The sequence below is a fragment of the Rhipicephalus microplus genome, chromosome X, assembly GCF_043290135.1.
Source record: "Rhipicephalus microplus isolate Deutch F79 chromosome X, USDA_Rmic, whole genome shotgun sequence".
NCBI classification, from domain to species: Eukaryota; Metazoa; Arthropoda; class Arachnida; order Ixodida; family Ixodidae; genus Rhipicephalus; species Rhipicephalus microplus.
The window spans coordinates 465,826,820-465,851,773 of NC_134710.1; the positions used below are offsets into that span (position 1 = coordinate 465,826,820).

Consider the following 24,954-nt stretch of genomic DNA (forward strand, 5'->3'; position numbering starts at 1 on the left):
AATTTGACTACATTCACAAGGTCCCATCGATCTTCATCTGCACTTCGAACAACCTAATATACTGTCTTAAGTGCGCCACCTGCAGACAATATATAGGCAAAACTGGGCAGCCAATTCACGTAAGACTGAACGACCACTGTGCAGACACAAAACACAATTTACCAAAAGCAGTAGCCAGTCACTTCAACCAACAGGGCCACAATTTCGACCAAGCATAGCTTTATGTTCTACGAATTTCTGCTCACCATGAGAGAGGAAATACATGGAATGACATTTGATACAGAAATGTAAGCACCTACACCGATCACGAATCAATGTAGCACGTCGCAATTTAGAATCGCTGAAAGCCATAGCATAATTACGACAGCATTTAGAAATGAGAAAGGTTCAACCTTCAAATAGACATCACCGGTATTACATGGAATCGCTCCTAGACTACAAGTGTACTATTGATGTTCTCTCGAAATTTTTTAATTATAAATATAGATATACATGTGTCTATACACACACAACTACGAAGTTTTTATTTGCCAGAACCTTTCAACCACAGCTTTCTTTCTTCTTTTGTCGCTTCAAAAAACACTACTACCGTGCACCCTTAAGTCATTGCCAAGCCACAAATTTCTCTGCGTCTCTTTTTTCCTTTCCTCGTCTGTTAACACTAGCGTGTCATCTACCTCCAACCCGCCTTTTTTAATTTTTTCCTTTCTTTCTGCCTTTCTCTAGTTGATGCTTATTTCCTTTGCATTCTGAATTTCTCTATTTCTCTGCCAACATGCCGCCAAATTCTTGAGGCAATTCTGTTGAGCGGGCCACCTACGGGGATAGTGAAACATATTTTAACCAATGACTTTCCCAATTAAACACATTCTCTTCCGAACACATCTGTTGTCGCTTACCTTTGAAATCTTAGCATTTAAAGGTAGCTGCCTGCTTCTCTCTCGCGCCTTTTCGTAACCGCTTTCTTACGAGTCCCATTCATAGATGTTCGAGAACAGCATAGGCCTTTATCGTTGGCAACCCTTTGTGATGGCCAAACGCGGGGACTGTCTGCTGGCTTCAAACTTTAAAGCTCTTCGCTTTTTTTGCCTCTGTAGCGGCAGCACACCGCTCCTACTTTGCGTGTTTCCTCTTTTTTGCTTCCATTTTTTTCTCTACCCTCCGAGAACATTGTGAATTGCTACCAGTCAACTTGAAATGAAGTGAGGACTGCACTTGTTTGCTTTCTAGTTTTTTTTTCTTTTCCGGCGGCAATTGCCAACAAAGACACGCACCACCACCAGGAGATGACATCTCTACTAACCCCCTTAAAGCTAACATGCCAAGGATGAGAAGAAACGGCACTTTTGACGAACATAAGTCCTTCTATCGAAACATCAGCCAGCCTATCTGAGGAACTTCCACTGTTCACCCAGACTATCCCACTCTTCACAAGTTTTTTCTGATCCTAAGGCAGTTTTCAAGGCATTCGAAAAACTATGGGCTGTTTATATAAGCTCTGCACACACAATTTAGCCATCTGATGTACAATATGCAAAGTATAACAGAGTGACTTGTTGGGCTTTACACTCTTACAGAGTATAAAAAAAGGAAAATTCGTAACTTCATATCTAACTCAGAATACATGCAACAATCATTACCTCTTACAAAAAATTAGGAATGTAATAAGCACCAGCACACACTTCGCAGAGCTGCTCAGAAATGCATCTTGATAAAATAGTTAAATATTGCAGTAAATTACGAATGCAAAAACACAACAACAGTGCACTAGTAGAGATGCCTGGTTGGCACTAAACTGCTGTACTTAAGATGCATCATGGAAGCAAGACCACAGCCCACAACTAATATACGCTTCAAGTAACCCTTGACTGCTAAACTGAAGGCCACAAAATCAAACCATGGCTGTGGTGGCTGCAATTTCGATTAAGGAGGAAATGCATGACATGTGTCTGCTTAGACATGGATGGATTTAAAGAACCCCAGGTGGTCAAAATATCTGAAACCCTCTACTCCAGTGTCCCTGATAATTATATCATGGTTTTAACACGTTAACCTCGGTAAATATTATTCTCATTACACTTGACATGAAATAAAGCAAGCAGATATTACTATGTAGTTGAAAAAATTCACCATTCAACCCTCCGATCCAAGGACTCGCGTTACAATATTCTAGTATGCCTTCTATCAGTTATCATTAACAATGTTAAACATGAGTATGTATCACTGTAAAATATCCGACATGGTTTGGTATTGGCAAAGTTAGGTACGATGAAGTATGACAGTGGGAAAACACTTGATTGTACTTATGAATTGAACTTCCCAAAGGCAATGAAATAACTACAGTGACAAAAATATATTAAAATAGAATATTCAGTGAAGGTTACACTGAAGATAAAATCATTAATGTGCTACTTTTTATCACAACACAAAAAGTGTTTCTAAATGGCCAATTGCACATAAGGCATCAATTAACATGACATGCAAGTCTGGCGAGCAACACACTCAGTAGATCTTGGAAAAAACAAAATATCCAATAAAGAGCTCAGTAAGCAGCACTGACACATTCTTAAATGCACTGCCTAGTTACATTAAATTTTAGCCTTAGGAACAGAAAAACACCTTGGCAGATTGTGTCCAGGGGGACACAAAGTAATAAAATCATGCTGTCATCTGGCCTATCAACCAAAAATATTGAAATTTTAGTAGCGCAAATAAGCAGGTATATTTGCATTAAAAAGTTGGAGGCAGTCGCGTTTCTACACAGTCCCACTTGGAAAACTTTTGTGATTATGTTTATGCTCCTAGATATCCCGTTTGAAAGTTTAATTTTGCTTTTCATGATTACGCATGCAAGGCAGTGAGGTTTAGCAAAATATCACTCCATAGCGGAACGAGCAGTCGGTTCTTGCTATCGCCAGCGAATAGCAAGAGTAATCATTTTAATGTTTGCTCATGCCTTCCACCGACGGTCAGATTAAATGCATGAAATCAGAGTCTGTGCTAGTGCTCACTGTCCTGCACACATAATAATGCAAGCCGCAACTAAATTTCCAGCAGGATATCTGAGCACAGGCATGCTAGAATTCTTACAAGTGACAATATTTAGAAATGTGACTGGCTCAAATATTTAACACATACATGATCTCCTGCTGTGGTCACTATTAAGTTGATTAATAAAACTTAATGGCACCGCTGACAGTGATAATTATTGTCTCACATTGCATCCTCCTCGATACATAGCTATCAGCAGAGGTGGCTTTACATAGATAACTTACAGCGCTGACTTCTCTTTTAAGGAAAAACAAAAGGGTTAACTTTGAACACCCTAAACCTTTGTGCTCCTTGAATACAGCTACCAGGTGGCTCTCTGCAGCTCGCTTTTCAGAAGAAACAGAAGCCATGCGCCACTGATGTGCACAAGCAGTCAAATTTTCCACGAGCCAGCCTTGGATGATGGGCTAGTCCAGACGTCTCCCACACTCTCTTCCTACGACGAGCATGTATAGACTGCGAGAGAAACAAAAAAACAATTTACTGATGTGTCTGTTAGCGAAGCAGAATTTGGAACTCAATTTAGAATGATCTGGAAAGTTTTGTTTTAAAAGAGTAGGATGTACGAAAACCAGACATGCTACAACAAAAACATCCTCAATGTTTTTGGCGAACATAGCTGCAACCTTACGAAAGAATATGCATTTTTCACATAACAGATCTGTCACAAAATATACTTGAATAGCGCTCTGGCATAGTGCGTATACATGCCAATTCAATAATAGGGCAGTGCGTACATGACGGTATGCACTTTGATCAAGTATCCATTGGAGGTAACACATATAGTTATATTACGAATTTTAGTTTGAACACAACTAATGCAACTCTCTTTCGGCTGCCTACATTAGAACGATTATGCCGATAACGAAGAAAATTGGTTTCACTAAATTACTATTGTCAACTGCTAAATTATGGCTGTTAATTTAATGATTCCAGGTGGCTAAAAAGGCAGTGCCCCTCACTCATCCCTAACATACCCCTCATTACAGGCTGTCTAATAAATAATGGGGAAAAATGTGGAAGTGCTAATACAACGCACCCATCTTGAGCTAAATACCATCCCAATAAAGCATGCAAGCTTCTGCAACGATCTCTAGTAACAAGAATACTGGAAGGCATTGGTCACGATTTAGCAATACACAATAAACGTTTGATGAGACTGATTTCTGAAGTTGTGTAATTGCGTCAATGCCAACAGCTTGGAAACATGCAGTCTATATTCATGATTGTCAGATGAACATACTGTCCAATTTTCCATTTTCACAGCAACATGTGCATGCCTCATGTATGCATACTATGATGCATAACATTATTGCAAGTTTTGAGCGTTAAATGATATATTTGTTTCTCCAAACACCACAGATCCCTTCTATAACTGTAGCGCATGCCTATAGAATTTACTGAAGCTTGTCATCTGATGTGAAGACAAAACAACATGCTGACCCTAATTGAAATCATGACGTTTTGGCCCCCACACAAAAGCCCTATTCACAAGTGACAAAGACTGTGCTTTTATTCGAGGCCAATGTGTGGTTTTTCAATGTTTTCATGTGTGTTTCTGACCAGATCGGCATAAGCTTGTCATCTGTTATTAAATGCCATTGGAGGTGATGGTCTAAACTGTTCTTACTGTTCGTACAAGTAAAATTGCTTAGCGAAGTTTGAACACAAAGTTTTGGCGAGGCACAAACAATATTTAATAAACCACCACAAAATAATGAAATCTAAGCATAGCGAAAACAAGCTGAATAAAATAAAATGTGCTCTACCGCATGAAGTACTGATCGAATTAGGGCTCGCACAGTTAAGCTACAGTTATTCGGCCCCAATCAGCCATGAAAATTTTGTTCGGAAATACAGTTCAAGTTTAACGAACGGCTCAAAATTCATGGGTTCCGAACGCATCAGACAACTTATGTTGCGAGTGTATAACGTAAGCTCAGATTTGACTAAACGGACTGCATAAACACGTAAGCGTACATACGTGCAAGCCTTGCGAGCCGTATCTAAGACGAGGCAGCATGCTGCACGCGAACTCGAATAACACGGTAGTTCAAAGATGCGTGCCGGCGTGGATGCATACACCGGCATACGTTCGGCTGCCCGCAGCAATTTCTGATAGCAGTTTAAAAAAAGGGCGTACAACATACGAAACTTTTCAAACTGCTTTGGACGTACAACGTATGAAACGTACAACAAATGAACCCGTTGACTCCTGTAGCACACAATATGAACAGGCATGCAAAAAAAAAAATCCTCAAGTTAAGAGATCCAAACATACGCGCCCTAGGCGTAATCAACGCTTACAGCTAACAAACGCCGTCTTCGCCCAACAATTATTTAACCAAAATATTGGTCCATCGCGAGCAGGGCTCCCTGCCAACACCACTGCCGACAGAGGCGAGCGCCGTCACAACTCGCACAAATCCGCCGCCGAATTCCCACTGCGCAGGCATGCGCCATGTGCTTCACACACCGAAGCATGCTTGAATCGAAAGAAAAAGCTCGCCCACGCTTGACTTCCTACAAAAACGCCTTCATCCTGATGAAATGACACACACAAACAGGTTCGCTACGTTAAAAAACTTCACTTATTGCCCACATGTAACGAAAAACGTCGCATGGCGTCGTTATCACGCTCTCGGCGTTGACAAAGCGCCGACAGCAGGAATGTGGTACGTACCTGGCGAGTGTTCCAAAATGCGACGCCACACGTCCTCGCTTGAGTAGAGTTCATCTTCGTAATAGGCAGCACCGGCAGAACACAAAACACGAACGCAGCGCGCAAGCACACCTCAAAAAACGAGAAAAAACGATGCAGAACCGACAAGCTGCAGCGCCCGACCAGCGAGCACGCCAAAACAAGTTCGGGGTTACAGCTCCGCAGACGTACAAAGGCGCAATAAAATGCTTAAGTAATGTGATTAAGTATAAAGAGCAAACGGAAATATATATAACATAATCACAAAGCAGGAAAAATAATTTTATTTTTACGAAAAAACGAAATAAGAAATTAACACGTGACTTTAGCGCGCGAAGTTTGAAACGCTTGCAGGTACAATGCATTTTTAACAAATGAAGAACAGCGGTAATAATCACCTAAAACACTCATGTTCTTGACTTCGAAATGTACTATGGTTGACGCACACATTTACACACAAAATTTTATTGCAATGATTGATGGTGCCTATGCATAGGCGTGCCCACCACGGGGGAAGGGGGGCGGGGGCAACCCTTGGTCACTTAGGGGGCAATGTAAATCCCTATAGGTACATAGAGAAATAGAGAGGGGGCACTGTAACTCGACGTAAGTTTTTTAACTCGACGGGGGTTGCAGCGCCCCCTGCTGATCACCTCATATATATATATATATATATATATATATATATATATATATATATATATATATATATATATATATATATATATATATATTGTAACGTGGAGAAATAAGACAAAGAGACAACGCCTTTGCTGCAGGCCGGCTGTTCTTTATCTAACTTCGTCTTCCTCTGCCTTTCCCAGCTCGCTGTCCCCGCGCCAGAAACCCCAGCGTCTTTCTTCATCATGACACTCGGCCACGACTGCGTGCGCGCAAAGGGCAATTTTCTCTGGAGGGCGGCACTGGGAGTGCCGTGGTAGTCTGTCATGTGCACGCCTCGAGCTGTCCTGTGGAACTGTCCTGTACTCTGGTGGACGACCCTGGCTGTGTCGAGGTGGTCGTTGCAGGTCGCGTCCGCGCGGCAAGTTAATGTAGTCACCTGGAGAATGTAAACCCAGCAGGTGATACTGGCTGGTGCGGAGTGATCGCATTGGTGGCGGACCATCGCGATGACTACCCCTTCGCTGCTTGGATGACATTGCAGGGACACCAGTATGCAGTACTGCGGCCCACACTGAGCGGGGACGCCTGCGTTGTTCAGAGCGAGGGAAGGTACGATGGGCTATATCGATAGATATCAGCGACATCGCTGTGTAGACTTTGCGCGTAGACTTGCGACGCAAGTCGTGCTCTAGCGGCTTCGCTGATGCACTGCTGGTCGAAGTGGAGGTTTTTGCCAATCCGTCACGTGCGTTCATGTCGACATGGCCAGTTGCCTCGCCATCCGGAGTAACCGTGAACTGCACCGGAATGACTTCGATGGCATCCTCCTCAGGTGGAGTAGGCACTTGTGGCTCGTTGGGGAAGACGGCATTTGGCAGGTTACGAGCGTCCACGCAATCGGCCAATGACGGCAAAGGTGGCAGGGGATGGTGCGGCTCCTTACTATGGGTCAAACTGGCCGTTGTGACGTGTGCTTGGTCTCCGGCTGGTTGTGGAAGAGCCGCCGTCGTCACGCAGCAGGTCAATGGATCCAAGCCATTTGAGGCTGACCAGCTTGGAGGCTGGCTCACTGGCTTCTGTGCTTTATAGGCGGTCCTAAGTTGGGTCAAGGGTAATTGTGTGTCAGGTGTCGACGCGGAGTCAGAGATCTGCCCGGAGGAGTACACCGTCCAGCTTGTCTCGATGATTGCCGCAGGGTACTCCGAGAAGCTGTCCGGGGAGGGGGCACGCGGCACAGCTGTAGGGGGGCGCGGCGCCTCGTGAGGTTGATCTCCGAGGTAGGGCAGGTTGGCAGAGGGTGCAGCTGCCTCGTCGTTGTGCTTCTCAATAGCCCCTTGCTCGGTAGTGGCGAGGGTAGAATGAGAGGTAGCAGCGAGGTCAGACTCAATTCTTCCAAACGCAGCAATGAGCTTGGCGCTCCAGTCCGTCCAGGACTGCTGCCGCACGCCTTCGTACCTGTGCCACGCAGCAGCAGGATTTTGAAGGCGGTCTAAGGCTACGCACCACTTCTGATTGTCGCTCCATCCCTTGCGAGCTCCGAGAGCATTGATGGTAGCCACCCAATCGACGGCATCGTCCTGGAAGCCGCGAAACTCGGGTAGCTCGGAGGCAGCCGGTGGTGGTGTCACGGCAGGCGAAGCTCCCGAAAATAGCGACGCCACACAGCCAAGTTGGTGTGAAAGAGCCGCGAGAGTATACTGGAGCTTGCTGCGGCTCTCGGGGGAAGTTGTTGAATGGTCTTGCGAGGCGGCCGCGGCCAACGCCTCATCGATAATGTGAAGTCCCGGCAAAGCAGCAGGGAGTATCGCAGAACTCGACGCTGTCAGGGCGCCGACCTCGAGGCGGAGTCGCGCAATGGTGCGCGAAAGCTCGGTGGCACTCTCGGGCGGCCCACATGCGGAGCCAGTGGGGACGTGTTCCCCGATCAGCGTACTCACTGCTGTGGTACCCTCGGCCGAGGGAGCTTGAACAGCACCCCTGAGCGGCTGAGGTGCCGATGAAGCACTGAGCAGGACGTTGTCGCAGTGGGAAGCGTGAACGGCATTCCCGGTCAACGACAGGCCATGTACTGTCGTGGTGGGGCCGGGGCAAGCCTGCCCAGGAGCCATCGAGAAGGCCTGGACGCCGTCCCCGAATGGTGGTGGCAGTGGCGGCAGGTGCACAGCTGCTGAGGAGGCCTTGACGCCGTCCCCAAGCGACGCTTACCGCATCTGCACGTCGGCGGGCGTCCTGGATGACGAAGCCGGGACGTATGACGTCTTCTTCATCGGCTGCGCCATTGTAACGTGGAGAAATAAGACAAAGAGACAACGCCTTTGCTGCAGGCCGGCTGTTCTTTATCTAACTTCGTCTTCCTCTGCCTTTCCCAGCTCGCTGTCCCCGCGCCAGAAACCCCAGCGTCTTTCTTCATCATGACAATATATATATATATAGTCTAGTAGATCCTCCGTGAGCGGTCACAACGTGGTTTATTTCGACGTTTCGGCCTAGAGTCTGGCCTTCATCAGGAATAAAGATACAGTTTGTCGGTGCTCAGCTTTATACAATCTCAAATCAGAGGGCAAGGTAAGAGGGAAAAAAAAAGAAAAGAAAAAAAAGAAAAGAAAAGAAAAGGAAAGAAAAAAAGATAAAAATAATATACGGTGAACGCCCCTCGGGTGCCCCCCTTCCACTTTTCCCTCCACTCCCCCCCATCTCTCTCCCCCCTCTCCCCTTCACCTTTCTGATGTCAGCGGTCTGTGTATGTTTCCGTTCACTAGCGCATTACTCCCGATCAGACGGTCCCTCCTGGCACTGGCGGTTCGGTGTGGGGCAAAAAAGAGCTTTTCGGGAAGTCCTAAGCCTTTAACTGCTCGGGGTCCCGTAAACAATTCGTCGTAGAAGGACGGGGGCCGCGTATTGTGGCAGAGGCTGGTCAGTGGGCATTTTAGGAAGTTCTAAGCCTTTAACTACTCCGCGCCCTGTCAACATTTCGTCGTAAAAATAGGGGTGCCCCGTATTGCGGTAGGCTGTGCAAGCGCGTGCAATGCGAATTCCTGGCCCGCTTCTAAATTACGCGTGTCGTGGGGGCCTCCCGGCTGTGCACATGGTTGCTGTTGGGCATGTCGTGCATGGCACAATTGGTTGGGTAGTAAAATAAAACAGAAAACAGACGACAGCTGCACTTAGGAAGAGTAGTTACACTTGGAATTGTTTTAGGTTGTCCAGTGCCCTTCGCAGCTGCAGTGCCGTGAACTCAGTTACTATTTTCATCGTTGCTGTTATTGTTTTCTAATGCTTTAATTCCTGCAAGTGTACCAGGATTCTCATTTATTCCTCTATCGAGGGTGTTAAATCGGTGGATAAGGTATGACTCTCGTTGTTCACGTTCTCGATTTGATTTAAATCCCGTCTCTAAGAGCGTTACTGATAGTTTGTCGAATGCATGGTCGGGAAGATTGAGATGTTTTGATAGAGGTAGACTTGGGGCTGATTTCGCATAGGCTCTGTGATTATTGAAGCGAATCCTAAATGGTGTTTCTGTTTGTCCGATGTACTGCATACCACACACGTTGCATTCGAGTAGGTGCACCACATTAGAAGAATCGCATGTTAGGTTTCCTCGTATGTTAATCGAAAACTTGGAGTGCGTGCTGGTTGCTTTGTCTGTTTCTCGCATCGCCTTACATACAAGACATCGTGGCTTTAAGCAAGGGCGGCATGAATTATTGGGGGGTGATGTGTTAATTTGGGAGTGGACAAGGGTGTCTTTGAGGTTACGTGGTCGTCGGTAAACGACGCCTGGAGCGGATGGGAATGCGCGTTTCAGACGTTCACTTTGTTCCAGAATGTTGTAATGTCGTTTAAGGATTTTGTTTACATTGGGGAAGTTTGTGCTGTAAGTCAAGCAGAGGTTTGTTCGTTGTGGGTCTTCTCGTGGTGGTCGCTTCATAAGTAAGTCTTCACGCTTTAGTTTTCTCGCTTTTTGAACAGCGTCATTAATTACATGTGGGGGGTATTTTTGTTGCTCGAGCATAAGTTTTAGCCTCTGTGAGCTCGTGTCAAAGTCAGCGTCTCTAGAGCAGATTCGCTTAAACCGGTGAGCCTGGCTGTATGGAATACTGTTTTTACAGTGGCGTGGGTATATATATATATATATATATATATATATATATATATATATATATATATATATATATATATATATATATATATATATATATATATTATATATATATATATATGTGTGTGTGTGTGTGTGTGTGTGTAGGGGGGGCGAGAGGCGTGTCGCTTCCTCCTCTCGTACCCTTCTCCCCTTCGCTTCGCAAAGGCGCTGCGTGCACTGGCCGTGCCATTCTCTGACCTTTATTTCTTCACCTAAAAAACCACTTCCCGTGCCCCCGCATGGTTGCAGAAGGTAGTGCATTGCTTTCTTTTTGGACCAAGCACGTCTCGTCTTCGATAATCTAGTGAAAACAACTTGCACTCGAACGGCTTTTGACCGAGCAAGGGTTTTTTGTAATAAATTCAAGCTTTTTTTTCTCAATTGCTTCTACACATGAATATGTGCTGTCCGTAGATCGCGACAGTAGCCCATTCATTTATTCACATATAATGTGGACGATATAAAGCGGCAAAGCATGTCGAATCATACAGTGCGAGAAGAAGTTAGTCTCTTTTACATTTTCTCAATTATTCTTAGTGTTTTGTAAAGTTTGTCAATGCCTCAAACATTTCCTTGATTTTTTTCATCCCTGCGACATTGTTATCTCAGGAAAGGCATGCATTCCTTGCGCTATGCGTGGTATTTGATTTGCAAGCATGGATGCAGCTCGATTCTTGCACGTGCACTCCCGCGCCGGTGGTCTGGTGCTTATGGTGCTGAACTGTTGACCCGCAAGTCGCAGGATTGAATCCCGGCAGTTCACGGCGGCCACAATTTTAATGGACGAGAAAGAGTGCGAGACCTGTGTAGTTAGACTTAGGTGCACCTTAAGTAACCCCAGGTGGTTTAAATTTTCGGAGCCCTTCGGTACAGCGTCTCTAATGATTATATGACAACTTTGGGACGTTAAACGGAACAATTTTTATTCCAACAATTTTAGGTGTACGCACCCTTCTGTTCTTCAACACCCTCACGAACGGCATAATAACACCCTTTTTCCCGTTACACCCTTCTCTGAGGGTGTACCAGCAAAGAAAAGGGTGTTAAATTCATTCAAAGAAGGTGTAATTCTTGAAAACACCCTTTTTACACCCATAAGGGTGTAAAAATTTTACTGTGTATTTCGGCACACGGGAGAAAAGTGAAAATGGGATTTAACAGTTCTCGCGTTTCGGTAAAGCCGCTTTATTAGAGCTGTTGCGCATTATTTCTTGTCTCTCACGCTGTTGCGGTTCTTTCGCGTAACCTACTGCCGCGATGCATTCTGAATCAGCATTTTTTAATCAAGCATGTGTGTTCACCTGCGTAATTGTTTAACTCCTTAGAATTATTGCTAAATTCCTGTCTACCGAAAGATTTAACAAAAAAAGCGCATAGGACGCCGAAACCCGGGATCGAACCAGGGACCTTTAGATCTTCAGTCTAACGCTCTCCCAACTGAGCTATTTCGGCACACGGGAGAAAAGCCAAAATGGGATTTAACAGTTCTCGCGTTTCGGTAAAGCCGCTTTATTAGAGCTGTTACGCATTATTCCATGTCTCTCACGCTGTTGCGGTTCTTTCGCGTAACCTACTGCCGCGATGCATTCTGAATCAGCATTTTTTAATCAAGCATGTGTGTTCACCTGCGTAATTGTTTAACTCCTTAGAATTATTGCTAAATTCCTGTGTACCGAAAGATTTAACAAAAAAAGCGCATAGGACGCCGAAACCCGGGATCGAACCAGGGACCTTTAGATCTTCAGTCTAACGCTCTCCCAACTGAGCTATTTCGGCACACGGGAGAAGAGTTAAAGCGGGATTTAACAGTTCTTGCGTTTCGGTAAAGCCGCTTTATTAGAGCTGTTGCCCATTATTTCATGTCTCTCACGCGGTTGCGGTTCTTTCGCGTAACCTACTGCCGCGATGCATTCTGAATCAGCATTTTTTAATCAAGCATGTGTGTTCACCTGCGTAACCATTTCACTCGTTAGATTCATAATTAAATTCCTGTGTACCGACAGATTTAACAAAAAAAGCGCATAGGACGCCAAAACCCGGGATTGAACCAGGGACCTTTAGCCTAACGCTCTCCCAACTGAGCTATTTCAGCACACGGGAGAAGAGTTAAAGCGGGATTTAACAGTTCTTGCGTTTCGGTAAAGCCGCTTTATTAGAGCTGTTGCACATTATTTCATGTCCCTCACGCTGTTGCGGTTCTTTCGCAACGCCTACTGGCGCGATGCATTCTGAATCGGCATTTCTTAATCAAGCATGTGTGTTCACCTGCGTAATTGTTTATCTCCTTAGAATTATTGCAAAATTCCTGTGTACCGACACATTTAACAAAAAAAGAGCATAGGATGCCGAAACCAAGGATCGAACCAGGGACCTTTAGATCTTCAGTCTAACGCTCTCCCAACTGAGCTATTTCGGCACACGGGAGAAGAATGAAAGCGGGATTTAACAGTTCTTGCGTTTCGATAAAGCCGCTTTATTAGAGCTGTTGCACATTATTTCAATGTCTCTCACGCGGTTGCGGTTCTTTCGCAACACCTACTGCCGCGATGCATTCTGACTCAGCATTTTTTAATCAAGCATGTGTGTTCACCTGCGTAACCGCTTCACTCGTTAGATTTATAGCAAATTTCCTGTGTACCGACAGATTTAACAAAAAAAGCGCATAGGACGCCGAAACCCGGGATCGAACCAGGGACCTTTAGATCTTCAGTCTAACGCTCTCCCAACTGAGCTACTTCGGCACACGGGAGAAGAGTTAAGGCGGGATTTAACAGTTCTTGCGTTTCGCTAAAGCCGCTTTATTAGAGCTGTTGCGCATTATTTCTTGTCTCTCACGCTGTTGCGGTTCTTTCGCATTGCCTACTGCCGCGATGCATTCTGAATCAGCATTTCTTAATCAAGCATGTGTGTTTACCTGCGTAATTGTTTAACTCCTTAGAATAATTGCAAAATTCCTGTGTACCCACAGATTTAACAAAAAAAAGCGCATAGGACGCCGAAACCCGGGATCGAACCAGGGACCTTTAGATCTTCACTCTAACGCTCTCCCAACTGAGCTATTTCGGCACACGGGAAAAGAGTTAAAGCGGGATTTAACAGTTCTTGCGTTTCGGTAAAGCCGCTTTATTAGAGCTGTTGCACATTATTTCATGTCTCTCACGCTGTTGCGGTTCTTTCGCAACGCCTACTGCCGCGATGCATTCTGAATCAGCATTTCTTAATCAAGCATGTGTGTTCACCTGCGTAATTGTTTAACTCCTTAGAATTATTGCAAAATTCCTGTGTACCGACACATTTAACAAAAAAAGAGCATAGGATGCCGAAACCCGGGATCGAACCAGGGACCTTTAGATCTTCAGTCTAACGCTCTCCCAACTGAGCTATTTCGGCACACGGGAGAAGAATGAAAGCGGGATTTAACAGTTCTTGCGTTTCGGTAAAGCCGCTTTATTAGAGCTGTTGCACATTATTTCATGTCTCTCACGCGGTTGCGGTTCTTTCGCGTAACCTACTGCCCCGATGCATTCTGAATCAGCATTTTTTAATCAAGCATGTGTGTTCACCTGCGTAACCGTTTCACTCGTTTGATTTATAGTAAAATTCCTGTGTACCGACAGATTTAACAAAAAAAGCGCATAGGACGCCAAAACCCGGGATTGAACCAGGGACCTTTAGACCTTCAGCCTAACGCTCTCCCAACTGAGCTATTTCAGCACACGGGAGAAGAGTGAATGCGGGATTTAACAGTTCTTGCGTTTTGGTAAAGCCGCTTTATTGGAGCTGTTGCACATTATTTCATGTCTCTCACGCTGTTGCGGTTCTTTCGCAACGCCTACTGCCGCGATGCGTTCTGAATCAGCATTTCTTAATCAAGCATGTGTGTTTACCTGCGTAATTGTTTAACTCCTTAGAATTATTGCTAAATTCCTGTGTACCGAAAGATTTAACAAAAAAGCGCATAGGACGCCGAAACCAAGGATCGAACCAGGGACCTTTAGATCTTCAGTCTAACGATCTCCGAACTGAGCTATTTCGGCACACGGGAGAAGAGTTAAAGCGGGATTTAACAGTTCTTGCGTTTCGGTAAAGCCGCTTTATTAGAGCTGTTGCACATTATTTCATGTCCCTCACGCTGTTGCGGTTCTTTCGCAACGCCTACTGGCGCGATGCATTCTGAATCGGCATTTCTTAATCAAGCTTGTGTGTTCACCTGCGTAATTGTTTATCTCCTTAGAATTATTGCAAAATTCCTGTGTACCGACACATTTAACAAAAAAAGAGCATAGGATGCCGAAACCAAGGATCGAACCAGGGACCTTTAGATCTTCAGTCTAACGATCTCCGAACTGAGCTATTTCGGCACACGGGAGAAGAGTTAAAGCGGGATTTAACAGTTCTTGCGTTTCGGTAAAGCCGCTTTATTAGAGCTGTTGCACATTATTTCATGTCCCTCACGCTGTTGCGGTTCTTTCGCAACGCCTACTGGCGCGATGCATTCTGAATCGGCATTTCTTAATCAAGCTTGTGTGTTCACCTGCGTAGTTGTTTATCTCCTTAGAATTATTGCAAAATTCCTGTGTACCGACACATTTAACAAAAAAAGCGCATAGGACGCCGATACCAAGGATCGAACCAGGGACCTTTAGATCTTCAGTCTAACGCTCTCCCAACTGAGCTATTTCGGCACACGGCAGAAAAGTGAAAATGGGATTTAACAGTTCTCGCGTTTCGGTAAAGCCGCTTTATTAGAGCTGTTGCGCATTATTTCTTGTCTCTCACGCTGTTGCGGTTCTTTCGCGTAACCTACTGCCGCGATGCATTCTGAATCAGCATTTTTTAATCAAGCATGTGTGTTCACCTGCGTAATTGTTTAACTCCTTAGAATTATTGCTAAATTCCTGTGTACCGAAACATTTAACAAAAAAAGCGCATAGGACGCCGAAACCCGGGATCGAACCAGGGACCTTTAGATCTTCAGTCTAACGCTCTCCCAACTGAGCTATTTCGGCACACGGGAGAAGACTTAAAGCGGGATTTAACAGTTCTTGCGTTTCGGTAAAGCCGCTTTATTAGAGCTGTTGCGCATTATTTCTTGTCTCTCACGCTGTTGCGGTTCTTTCGCATTGCCTACTGCCGCGATGCATTCTGAATCAGCATTTCTTAATCAAGCATGTGTGTTTACCTGCGTAATTGTTTAACTCCTTAGAATAATTGCAAAATTCCTGTGTACCCACAGATTTAACAAAAAAAGAGCATAGGATGCCGAAACCCGGGATCGAACCAGGGACCTTTAGATCTTCAGTCTAACGCTCTCCCAACTGAGCTATTTCGGCACACGGGAGAAGAATGAAAGCGGGATTTAACAGTTCTTGCGTTTCGGTAAAGCCGCTTTATTAGAGCTGTTGCACATTATTTCATGTCCCTCACGCTGTTGCGGTTCTTTCGCAACGCCTACTGGCGCGATGCATTCTGAATCGGCATTTCTTAATCAAGCATGTGTGTTCACCTGCGTAATTGTTTATCTCCTTAGAATTATTGCAAAATTCCTGTGTACCGACACATTTAACAAAAAAAGCGCATAGGACGCCGAAACCAAGGATCGAACCAGGGACCTTTAGATCTTCAGTCTAACGCTCTCCCAACTGAGCTATTTCGGCACACGGGAGAAGAATGAAAGCGGGATTTAACAGTTCTTGCGTTTCGATAAGCCGCTTTATTAGAGCTGTTGCACATTATTTCAATGTCTCTCACGCGGTTGCGGTTCTTTCGCAACGCCTACTGCCGCGATGCGTTCTGAATCAGCATTTCTTAATCAAGCATGTGTGTTTACCTGCGTAATTGTTTAACTCCTTAGAATTATTGCTAAATTCCTGTGTACCGACACATTTAACAAAAAAAGAGCTTAGGACGCCGAAACCAAGGATCGAACCAGGGACCTTTAGATCTTCAGTCTTACGCTCTCCCAACTGAGCTATTTCGGCACACGGGAGAAAAGTGAAAATGGGATTTAACAGTTCTCGCGTTTCGGTAAAGCCGCTTTATTAGAGCTGTTGCGCATTATTTCTTGTCTCTCACGCTGTTGCGGTTCTTTCGCATTGCCTACTGCCGCGATGCATTCTGAATCAGCATTTCTTAATCAAGCATGTGTGTTTACCTGCGTAATTGTTTAACTCCTTAGAATAATTGCAAAATTCCTGTGTACCCACAGATTTTACAAAAAAAGAGCATAGGATGCCGAAACCCGGGATCGAACCAGGGACCTTTAGATCTTCAGTCTAACGCTCTCCCAACTGAGCTATTTCGGCACACGGGAGAAGATTGAAAGCGGGATTTAACAGTTCTTGCGTTTCGGTAAAGCCGCTTTATTAGAGCTGTTGCACATTATTTCATGTCCCTCACGCTGTTGCGGTTCTTTCGCAACGCCTACTGGCGCGATGCATTCTGACTCAGCATTTTTTAATCAAGCATGTGTGTTCACCTGCGTAACCGCTTCACTCGTTAGGTTTATATCAAATTTCCTGTGTACCGACAGATTTAACAAAAAAAGCGCATAGGACGCCAAAACCCGGGATCGAACCAGGGACCTTTAGACCTTCAGTCTAACGCTCTCCCAACTGAGCTATTTCAGCACACGGGAGAAGAGTGAAAGCGGGATTTAACAGTTCTTGCGTTTCGGTAAAGCCGCTTTATTAGAGCTGTTGCACATTATTTCATGTCTCTCACGCTGTTGCGGTTCTTTCGCAACGCCTACTGCCGCGATGCATTCTGAATCAGCATTTCTTAATCAAGCATGTGTGTTCACTTGCGTAATTGTTTAACTCCTTAGAAATATTGCAAAATTCCTGTGTACCATAATTTAACAAAAAAGCGCATAGGACGCCGAAACCCGGGATCGAACCAGGGACCTTTAGATCTTCAGTCTAACGCTTTCCCAACTGAGCTATTTCGGCACTTTTGTTTTTCTTTATTGCCTGTTTTCGGCTCACGTTAACAATACACATATTAACTGATAATTACACAACACAATCCAAAACAATGTAAAAACCGTGGCTCAAACGATGTGGCCACGCATCTGTTAAAATGTTTTTATCGTCGATAGGAATTCGACGCGCGGCAACCATTCTGGGGGGAATTCCTGCAACTTTTGTTCATCCACAAAATTTCTTATATACTCTTTGAAGTACTGGGTGGGTGCTCGTGCATCTACATCAAAGTGCATGGCTGCCATCCTGGATTTCCAAATGCTATGAAGAGCCATAAGCATTATCATATCATATGGGGTACCATCGTCACTTTGTATTTGCAAATAGCGGATGCCATGTGCATCAATGGGGAAATCTTTTTTGATCGTGCGCTGGAGCACGTCCCAAAGAAAGATAGCATCCCAGCAGTCAATGAATACATGCTCAATTGTCTCCTCCTTTCTGCATATTATGCAATGCGTGCCCCAAGGAACGTAGAACCCCTTTGCAGCCATTCAGGTTTTGACGGTCAGCGTACCGGTATGTAATTTAAAAAAGAAATTCTTAGCACCTGGCGATATTTTCATCGCCTTGACGCACTTTAGTACAGTGTGGCCATGGCATACATTTTAAAGGGACCGATACAAAGGCACTGGTAAAAACACATCACATACGTCCTTGTACAACTTTCTTCGTCGGACTTGACTCAAGTATTCAAGTGAAAACCGCACTGACAGAAACCTACAAGAAAGTACAACTTCGCGGAGAAAGCCATAAACACCACCAGGTATGCTGCAGGTTGATACAACCATGTTAGGCAAGTGTTGGCCCAGGCGAAGTTGACAGACAGTGCGAAGGAATGGGTTGTCGACGTCTCTAAAGAAACAAAATCGATTAACTACCTGTCTTAAAAACAAATGCGACAAGCCGAGTCCTCCATTTCGCACTCGAAGAAATAAATTGGTCCGACTCGATCTTTCCCAAGACGATTCCCACACAAAGACAGCGAACACACGGTGAAATTTTTGAATGTTTACCCTTGAACAATGTAAGACTTGTAAGATATACCAAATTTTACTCACTAAGAATATGTTGCAAATTGTGGCTTTAGAAAACATAGACCAATTCCAGCCATTCCACTTGTTCACTCTTTCCCGCAGGTTATCCACTTGGCTCCTCCAGTACGAGTCGCTGTCTTTGTAGCATTCGAGGGGGGCACCCAAGTATTTCACCGGTGTCGTAACAAACCTTATGCTGGCAAAACTGCCTGGGGTTTCTGCCCAGTCACCGTGCCAAAATCCAAGGCATTTTCCCCAGTTTACAGCGCTGCCACTTGCAGCACAGAAGTTAGTAACGCATTTGACAGCATCTGCTATGCTGTCAGAGTCCGCGCAAAAAATGGCAATATCGTCCGCATAAGCCAACAGCCGGACTTCAACCTCGTGCAGCTTAAACCCACGGACACAGTCATTCTCTATGACACTCAAACAAAAGGACTCTATGTACAAACAAAACAATAGTGGTGAGAGAGGACAACCCTGACGGACCGAACGCTTGACTGGGATGCGCTTCCCCACCACCTTGTTAACGATTAGCCGCGTTGAGCAGTCTCGGTACGCCATGACAACCACCTCTGATTATTTTCCCTAAATTCACATAATCTAGGATGCACAGCAGAATTTCATGAGGCACCCTGTCAAAAGCCTTCTCGAGGTCGATTTGCAGCATTGCGACTCGCGCACCAATAGCGTCGCAACATTCGAGGATGCTCCGGGCTGCGTGTATATTCGTGAGGATAGTTCGACCTTTAATGCCGCACGTCTTATGCGGCCCCACGAGCTCCGTAATGACTGTTTGCAACCTTTTAGTTAGGATTTTCATGAATATCTTGTAATCTCCATTAGTGAGGCAGATTGGGCGGTAAGAATTTACTTTGCGCAGTGCAACGGGGTCTTCTGATTTTGGTATAAGAACAGTGTGAGATGATGAAAAGGACGGGGGTAATGTTTTCAGCTCGAATGCCTCATTATAAACGTCAGCTAAGACTGGTGTTATTTCAAACTTGAAACACTTATAAAAGGCGGAAGTCAGACCATCAGGGCCAGGCGATTTCCCGGGATGCATACTTTCAATAGCACTGTTAACTTCCTCTTCCGAAATGGGTTCCTCCAGTATTTCTTTTGTATTATTGTCAAGCTTTGGCATCAGCGGTAAAAAATCTTTTTTAAAACGATCGACATCAACTGAGATGGCGGCGAATAAACCATTGAAGTGCTCAAAGAAAGCACGCTCGATAACATCTGCGACATCGCTGACTTCACCCTCGTGTTCAATTTCTGTTATCTGATAACGACGCGCATGCCACTTTTCTGAGCCCAACGCCCTTTTTGACGGTGCTTCTGCCGTTATCAGTCGCTCGGCTCTTGCCCGAACCATAGCACCGCGGTATCTTTCGACATCGAACCGCTCAATTTTACTTTTCAACGCGCGAATATCTTCAAGAAACATGCCGGGCATTCTACATTCTTCGAGGAGCAATTTTTCCAGGCTTCTGCGCATTAGCTTTTCTTCTGCTCCTTTTTCTCTGCTTATAGCGCTCGAGCGTTCCAAAGCCTTCAATTTAACGACCTGCTTGAAGTTCTCCCATTTTTCTCTAAACGTCTTTTTACTGCGAACTTTCATTTTTTCGACTTCCGTCATTACTTCCTCCATAAATTTTTCATCACTCAGCAGATTCGAATTCAATTTCCATAGTTGCCACTCGAAGGCCCTTTTCGTTTCGTTCGTGCTAGCTACTACAAAGCTAACCAAGCAGTGGTCACTAAATGAAACGGCGTTAACACGGTATGCCTTGCAAAGCGGTACCAATTCTACACTCACGTACGCCCTATCTAGTCGGGCATGGCTGGCTGCCTGAAAGTGAGTACTGCATAGTCCGGCCACCACCGAGACATTCAGCCACATCCTCCAAACCATGTTCTCTTACTATATCGCTTAAGACAGCCGTACTTGCATCCCTGTAATGTCGTTCGCTAGTTTTGTCTTTGGCTGAAAGAACGCAGTTGAAATCGCCAATAATGATTAGGAGCCTATTACATTTGGTATACTGCTTTAGTTGTTCGAAAAATATGCGTCTTTCGTCAGTGACAGTCGGTGCGTACAAGCATATTACGCGCCATTCCAATCCCGAAAACAAAAGATCGCAAACAATGAGCCGACCAGACGGACATGACGTTGAGGCTTCTACTTTAGCACCCAGACTCTGTCTGACAAACAAAACGCAACCAGAAGAAGTCCCTATGGCATGGCTAACTATAACAGAATACCGCGGCAAGAATTGGCGCAACATGCCCCCAGTTTCATCGTCGCCATGGACTTTAGTCACTTGGACTGCCAGTATGTCAAGGTCGAGGTCACTTACTAGCCGATAAAGCTGACATTGTTTTCTCCGTGAGGCCAGGCCACGCACATTTAAAGTGGCCACACGGATTGAATTTTCCATTTGCACCATTGTAAGGCTACGAAAAACCCAGGGGCATGGCGCTTACCTTACAACTGCAATTCCTTCCTGAACGTCTTGTCCCAGTACAGTCCTTAAGTTGGCGAAGGCAGCGTTTCCGCCGTCTTGCGCTCCGACGAAATGTTTGGCCGTGGCCGGATGATAGGCCGCCGAGCGGGAGTCGTTTTGGCGGGTGGTTCGTCCGGCGAGACAGCAGTGGTGCCCTTGTCTTTTTTCCCTTCGTCACGGGGACGCTTTCCCGTCACAGTGCCACTGTCGCTTTCAATCCCAGTCATCGGTTCAGCCTCGGAGGGGGTCTCCTCTGCTGAGCCAAGACACGTGTCGCCGGTGCTGCTTGCATCCACCTTTTCACTGCTTTCTCCTACGCCTTCGTATGGAAGCCCGGCATCGGGCTTACCTGCAGCTTCACCCACGCCCTCTTCTTCATGGCATGACGACCCATCTTCCACAGCAGAGTTTGGGTTAACTCCTGCTGTTTCTTTCGAGTCTGCCTCATCCATGAGGTGCTCCAGTGCGTCACTTTCCTGCGCTGGTCCGGTCACACTGGCATATGTCTTCGCGCAGTCGTCGTCTTCGTGGCCGAAGCGGCGACAACGACTGCAGCGGGGTTCTCGGCAGTCGCGACGTATGTGACCGGTACTCTTGCACCGTAGGCACAACGGTGCACGGCCCGGAACGACAACGAGAGTCAGCTCTCCGGCCATCTTGAGCTGGTGCGGAATGTCATCCACCTTGACGTCGGAGTGCAGCTTTAGTCCCACAGACTGCGTCGTTGAGCCCTTTTCTGTGATGCCCGGTGCTCGCCACTTCTCCCGTTTCACTTCGAACACTTTCCCATAGGGAGTCAAGGCAACACGCACGTCTTCGTCGGTCACGCCATGCAGCAACCAGTGAAGCTTCAAGCGAACCTCGCGGTTATTTGGGTCAATGAGCAAACATGGGCGATCCTTTACCTTCACATCGATGGCGGAGAGCAACTTCCGAGCAGCTTCAGCACTCGTCAGGGTCACAGCCCATACGTGGTTCATTTGATACGCCCCCAACGCCAAAACGTCGTCGAGCGCACCAAGCTTGGCCAAAGTGTCCCGGTAATCTTCGACGCGGTAAGGCCGGGCTCTCGGATCACCATGCATGAAAACGGTATTCGCAGCGATGCGTCCGGAAGGCAGATTGGGCAGAATCACCTGATAATCGTCGGCGCTAGGCGCAAAAACCCTGTTACCGCGGCCAGGTCGGGCCGCTGATACCGCTCCGTCGGAGCCGAACATTCCGCCACCGTATAGCTCGAAAGCCGGCAGTGGAATCCAAAGTTATTTCAGCACACGGGAGAAGAGTGAAAGCGGCACTTAACATATCTTGCGTTTCGGTGAAGCCGCTTTAATAGAGCTGTTGCACATTATTTCATATCTCTCACGCTGTTGCAGTTCTTTCACAACGCCTACTGCCGCGATGCATTCTGAATTAGCATTTCTTAATCAAGCATGTGTGTTCACCTGCGTAATTGTTCACTCCTTAGAATTATTGCAAAATTCCTGTGTACCGACACATTTAACAAAAGAAGAGCATAGGACGCAGAAACCCGGGATCGAACCAGGGACCTTTAGATCTTCAGTCTAACGCTCTCCCAACTGAGCTGTTTCGGCACACGGGAGAAGAGTGAAAACGGGATTTAACAGTTCCTGCGTTTCGGTAAAGCCGCTTTATTAGAGCTGTTGCAAATTATTTCATGTCTCTCACGCGGTTGCGGTTCTTTCGCAACACCTACTGCCGCGATGCATTATGAATCAGCATTTCTTAATCAAGCATGTGTGTTCACCTGCGTAATTGTTTAACTCCTTAGAATTATTGCGAAATTCCTATGTACCGACAGATTTAACAAAAAAGCCATAGGACGCCGAAACCGGGGATCGAACCAGAACCTTTAGATCTTCAGTCTAACGCTCTCCCAACTGAGCTATTTCGGCACACGGGAGAAGAGTGAAAGCGGGATTTAACAGTTCTTGCGTTTCGGTAAAGCCGCTTTATTAGAGATATTGCACATAATTTCATGTCTCTCACGCTGTTGCGGTTCTTTCGCAACGCCTACTACCACGATGCAGTCTGAATCAACATTTCTTAATCAAGCATGTGTGTTCACCTGCGTAATTGTTTAACTCCTTAGAATTATTGCAAAATTCCTGTGTACCGACAGATTTAACAAAAAAAGCGCATAGGACGCCGAAACCTGGGATCGAACCAGGGACCTTTAGATCTTCAGTCTAACGCTCTCCCAACAGCTATTTCGGCACACGGGAGAAGAGTGAAAACGGGATTTAACAGTTCTTTCGTTACGGTAAAGCCGCTTTATTAGAGCTGTTTCACATTATTTCATGTCTCTCACGCGGTTGCGGTTCTTTCGCAACGCCTACTGCCGCGATGCATTCTGAATCAGCATTTCTTAATCAAGCATGTGTGTTTACCTGCGTAATTGTTTAACACCTTAGAATTATTGCAAAATTCCTGTGTACCGACACACTTACCAAAAAAAGAGCATAGGATGCCGAAACCCGGGATCGAACCAGGGACCTTTAGATCTTCAGTCTAACGCTCTCCCAACTGAGCCATTTCGACACACGGGAGAAGAGTGAAAACGGGATTTAACAGTTCTTTCGTTACGGTAAAGCCGCTTTATTAGAGCTGTTTCACATTATTTCATGTCACTCACGCGGTTGCGGTTCTTTCGCAACGCTTACTGCCGCGATGCATTCTGAATCAGCATTTCTTAATCAAGCATGTGTGTTCACCTGCGTAACCGTTTCACTCGTTAGATTTATAGCAAAATTCCTGTGTACCAACAGATTTAACAAAAAAAGAACATAGGATGCCGAAACCCGGGATCGAACCAGAGACCTTTTGGTCTTCAGTCTAACGCTCTCCCAACTAAGCTAATTCGGCACACGGGAGAAGAGAGAAAACGGGATTTAACAGTTCTTGCGTTTCGGTAAAGCCGCTTTATTAGAGCTGTTGCACATTATTTCATGTCTCTCACGCTGTTGCGGTTCTTTCGCAACGCCTACTGCCGCGATGCATTCTGAATCAGCATTTCTTAATCAAGCATGTGTGTTCACCTGGGTAACCGTTCCACTCGTTACATTTATAGCAAAATTCGTGTGTACCGAAAGATTTAACAAAAAAAGCGCATAGGACGCCGAAACCCGGGACCAAAACAGGGACCTTTAGATCTTCAGTCTAACGCTCTCCCAACTGAGCTATTTCGGCACACGGGAGAAGAGTGAAAGCGGGATTTAACAGTTCTTGCGTTTCGGTAAAGCCGCTTTATTAGAGCTCTTGCACATTATTTCAAGTCTTTCACGCTGTTGCGGTTCTTTCGCAACGCCTACTGCCGCGATGCATTCTGAATCGTCATTTCATACTCAAGCATGTGTGTTCCCCTGCGTAACCGTTTCACTCGTTAGAATTATAGCAAAAATCCTGTGTACCGACAGATTTAACAAAAAAGGCGCATAAGACGCCGAAACCCGGGATCGAACCAGGGACCTTCAGATCTTCAGCCCAACGCTCTCCCATGTGAGCTATTTCGGCACACGGGAGAAGAGTGAAAGCGGGATTTAACAGTTCTTGCGTTCCGGTAAAGCCGCTTTATTAGAGCTGTTGCACATTATTTCATGTCTCTCACGCTGTTGCGGTTCTTTCGCAACGCCTACTGCCGCGATGCATTCTGAATCAGCATTTCTTAATCAAGCATGTGTGTTCACCTGCGTAATTGTTTAACTCCTTAGAATTATTGCGAAATTCCTGTGTACCGACAGATTTAACAAAAAAGCGCATAGGACGCCGAAACCCAGGATCCAACCAGGGACCTTTAGATCTTCAGTCTAACGCTCTCCCAGCTGAGCTATTTCGGCACACGGGAGAAGAGTGAAAGCGGGATTTAACAGTTCTTGCGTTTCGG

The 24,954-nt window shown here is 45.6% G+C and overlaps 24 non-coding genes across 24 annotated transcripts; all 24 read right to left on the minus strand.

The window, feature by feature from the left end:
- Window positions 1-11,899: 11,899 nt before the first annotated feature.
- TRNAF-GAA (transfer RNA phenylalanine (anticodon GAA)) lies at window positions 11,900-11,972 on the minus strand. Its single transcript has one exon. It is a non-coding gene; the product is annotated as a tRNA-Phe (tRNA).
- A 251-nt stretch (window positions 11,973-12,223) lies between these two features.
- On the minus strand, window positions 12,224-12,296 carry TRNAF-GAA (transfer RNA phenylalanine (anticodon GAA)). The gene has a single exon. It is a non-coding gene; the product is annotated as a tRNA-Phe (tRNA).
- Window positions 12,297-12,863: 567 nt separating this feature from the next.
- Window positions 12,864-12,936, minus strand: TRNAF-GAA (transfer RNA phenylalanine (anticodon GAA)). Its single transcript has one exon. It is a non-coding gene; the product is annotated as a tRNA-Phe (tRNA).
- A 252-nt stretch (window positions 12,937-13,188) lies between these two features.
- On the minus strand, window positions 13,189-13,261 carry TRNAF-GAA (transfer RNA phenylalanine (anticodon GAA)). Its single transcript has one exon. It is a non-coding gene; the product is annotated as a tRNA-Phe (tRNA).
- Window positions 13,262-13,513: 252 nt separating this feature from the next.
- On the minus strand, window positions 13,514-13,586 carry TRNAF-GAA (transfer RNA phenylalanine (anticodon GAA)). The gene has a single exon. It is a non-coding gene; the product is annotated as a tRNA-Phe (tRNA).
- A 251-nt stretch (window positions 13,587-13,837) lies between these two features.
- TRNAF-GAA (transfer RNA phenylalanine (anticodon GAA)) lies at window positions 13,838-13,910 on the minus strand. The gene has a single exon. It is a non-coding gene; the product is annotated as a tRNA-Phe (tRNA).
- Window positions 13,911-14,161: 251 nt separating this feature from the next.
- On the minus strand, window positions 14,162-14,234 carry TRNAF-GAA (transfer RNA phenylalanine (anticodon GAA)). The gene has a single exon. It is a non-coding gene; the product is annotated as a tRNA-Phe (tRNA).
- A 250-nt stretch (window positions 14,235-14,484) lies between these two features.
- Window positions 14,485-14,557, minus strand: TRNAF-GAA (transfer RNA phenylalanine (anticodon GAA)). Its single transcript has one exon. It is a non-coding gene; the product is annotated as a tRNA-Phe (tRNA).
- A 251-nt stretch (window positions 14,558-14,808) lies between these two features.
- Window positions 14,809-14,881, minus strand: TRNAF-GAA (transfer RNA phenylalanine (anticodon GAA)). The gene has a single exon. It is a non-coding gene; the product is annotated as a tRNA-Phe (tRNA).
- A 251-nt stretch (window positions 14,882-15,132) lies between these two features.
- TRNAF-GAA (transfer RNA phenylalanine (anticodon GAA)) lies at window positions 15,133-15,205 on the minus strand. The gene has a single exon. It is a non-coding gene; the product is annotated as a tRNA-Phe (tRNA).
- Window positions 15,206-15,456: 251 nt separating this feature from the next.
- Window positions 15,457-15,529, minus strand: TRNAF-GAA (transfer RNA phenylalanine (anticodon GAA)). Its single transcript has one exon. It is a non-coding gene; the product is annotated as a tRNA-Phe (tRNA).
- A 251-nt stretch (window positions 15,530-15,780) lies between these two features.
- On the minus strand, window positions 15,781-15,853 carry TRNAF-GAA (transfer RNA phenylalanine (anticodon GAA)). The gene has a single exon. It is a non-coding gene; the product is annotated as a tRNA-Phe (tRNA).
- Window positions 15,854-16,104: 251 nt separating this feature from the next.
- On the minus strand, window positions 16,105-16,177 carry TRNAF-GAA (transfer RNA phenylalanine (anticodon GAA)). The gene has a single exon. It is a non-coding gene; the product is annotated as a tRNA-Phe (tRNA).
- A 251-nt stretch (window positions 16,178-16,428) lies between these two features.
- On the minus strand, window positions 16,429-16,501 carry TRNAF-GAA (transfer RNA phenylalanine (anticodon GAA)). Its single transcript has one exon. It is a non-coding gene; the product is annotated as a tRNA-Phe (tRNA).
- A 251-nt stretch (window positions 16,502-16,752) lies between these two features.
- TRNAF-GAA (transfer RNA phenylalanine (anticodon GAA)) lies at window positions 16,753-16,825 on the minus strand. Its single transcript has one exon. It is a non-coding gene; the product is annotated as a tRNA-Phe (tRNA).
- A 251-nt stretch (window positions 16,826-17,076) lies between these two features.
- TRNAF-GAA (transfer RNA phenylalanine (anticodon GAA)) lies at window positions 17,077-17,149 on the minus strand. The gene has a single exon. It is a non-coding gene; the product is annotated as a tRNA-Phe (tRNA).
- Window positions 17,150-17,397: 248 nt separating this feature from the next.
- TRNAF-GAA (transfer RNA phenylalanine (anticodon GAA)) lies at window positions 17,398-17,470 on the minus strand. Its single transcript has one exon. It is a non-coding gene; the product is annotated as a tRNA-Phe (tRNA).
- Window positions 17,471-22,572: 5,102 nt separating this feature from the next.
- On the minus strand, window positions 22,573-22,645 carry TRNAF-GAA (transfer RNA phenylalanine (anticodon GAA)). Its single transcript has one exon. It is a non-coding gene; the product is annotated as a tRNA-Phe (tRNA).
- A 249-nt stretch (window positions 22,646-22,894) lies between these two features.
- On the minus strand, window positions 22,895-22,966 carry TRNAF-GAA (transfer RNA phenylalanine (anticodon GAA)). Its single transcript has one exon. It is a non-coding gene; the product is annotated as a tRNA-Phe (tRNA).
- Window positions 22,967-23,217: 251 nt separating this feature from the next.
- TRNAF-GAA (transfer RNA phenylalanine (anticodon GAA)) lies at window positions 23,218-23,288 on the minus strand. Its single transcript has one exon. It is a non-coding gene; the product is annotated as a tRNA-Phe (tRNA).
- Window positions 23,289-23,539: 251 nt separating this feature from the next.
- TRNAF-GAA (transfer RNA phenylalanine (anticodon GAA)) lies at window positions 23,540-23,612 on the minus strand. The gene has a single exon. It is a non-coding gene; the product is annotated as a tRNA-Phe (tRNA).
- Window positions 23,613-24,187: 575 nt separating this feature from the next.
- TRNAF-GAA (transfer RNA phenylalanine (anticodon GAA)) lies at window positions 24,188-24,260 on the minus strand. The gene has a single exon. It is a non-coding gene; the product is annotated as a tRNA-Phe (tRNA).
- A 251-nt stretch (window positions 24,261-24,511) lies between these two features.
- On the minus strand, window positions 24,512-24,584 carry TRNAF-GAA (transfer RNA phenylalanine (anticodon GAA)). Its single transcript has one exon. It is a non-coding gene; the product is annotated as a tRNA-Phe (tRNA).
- A 250-nt stretch (window positions 24,585-24,834) lies between these two features.
- Window positions 24,835-24,907, minus strand: TRNAF-GAA (transfer RNA phenylalanine (anticodon GAA)). The gene has a single exon. It is a non-coding gene; the product is annotated as a tRNA-Phe (tRNA).
- Between the last annotated feature and the right edge of the window lie 47 nt (window positions 24,908-24,954).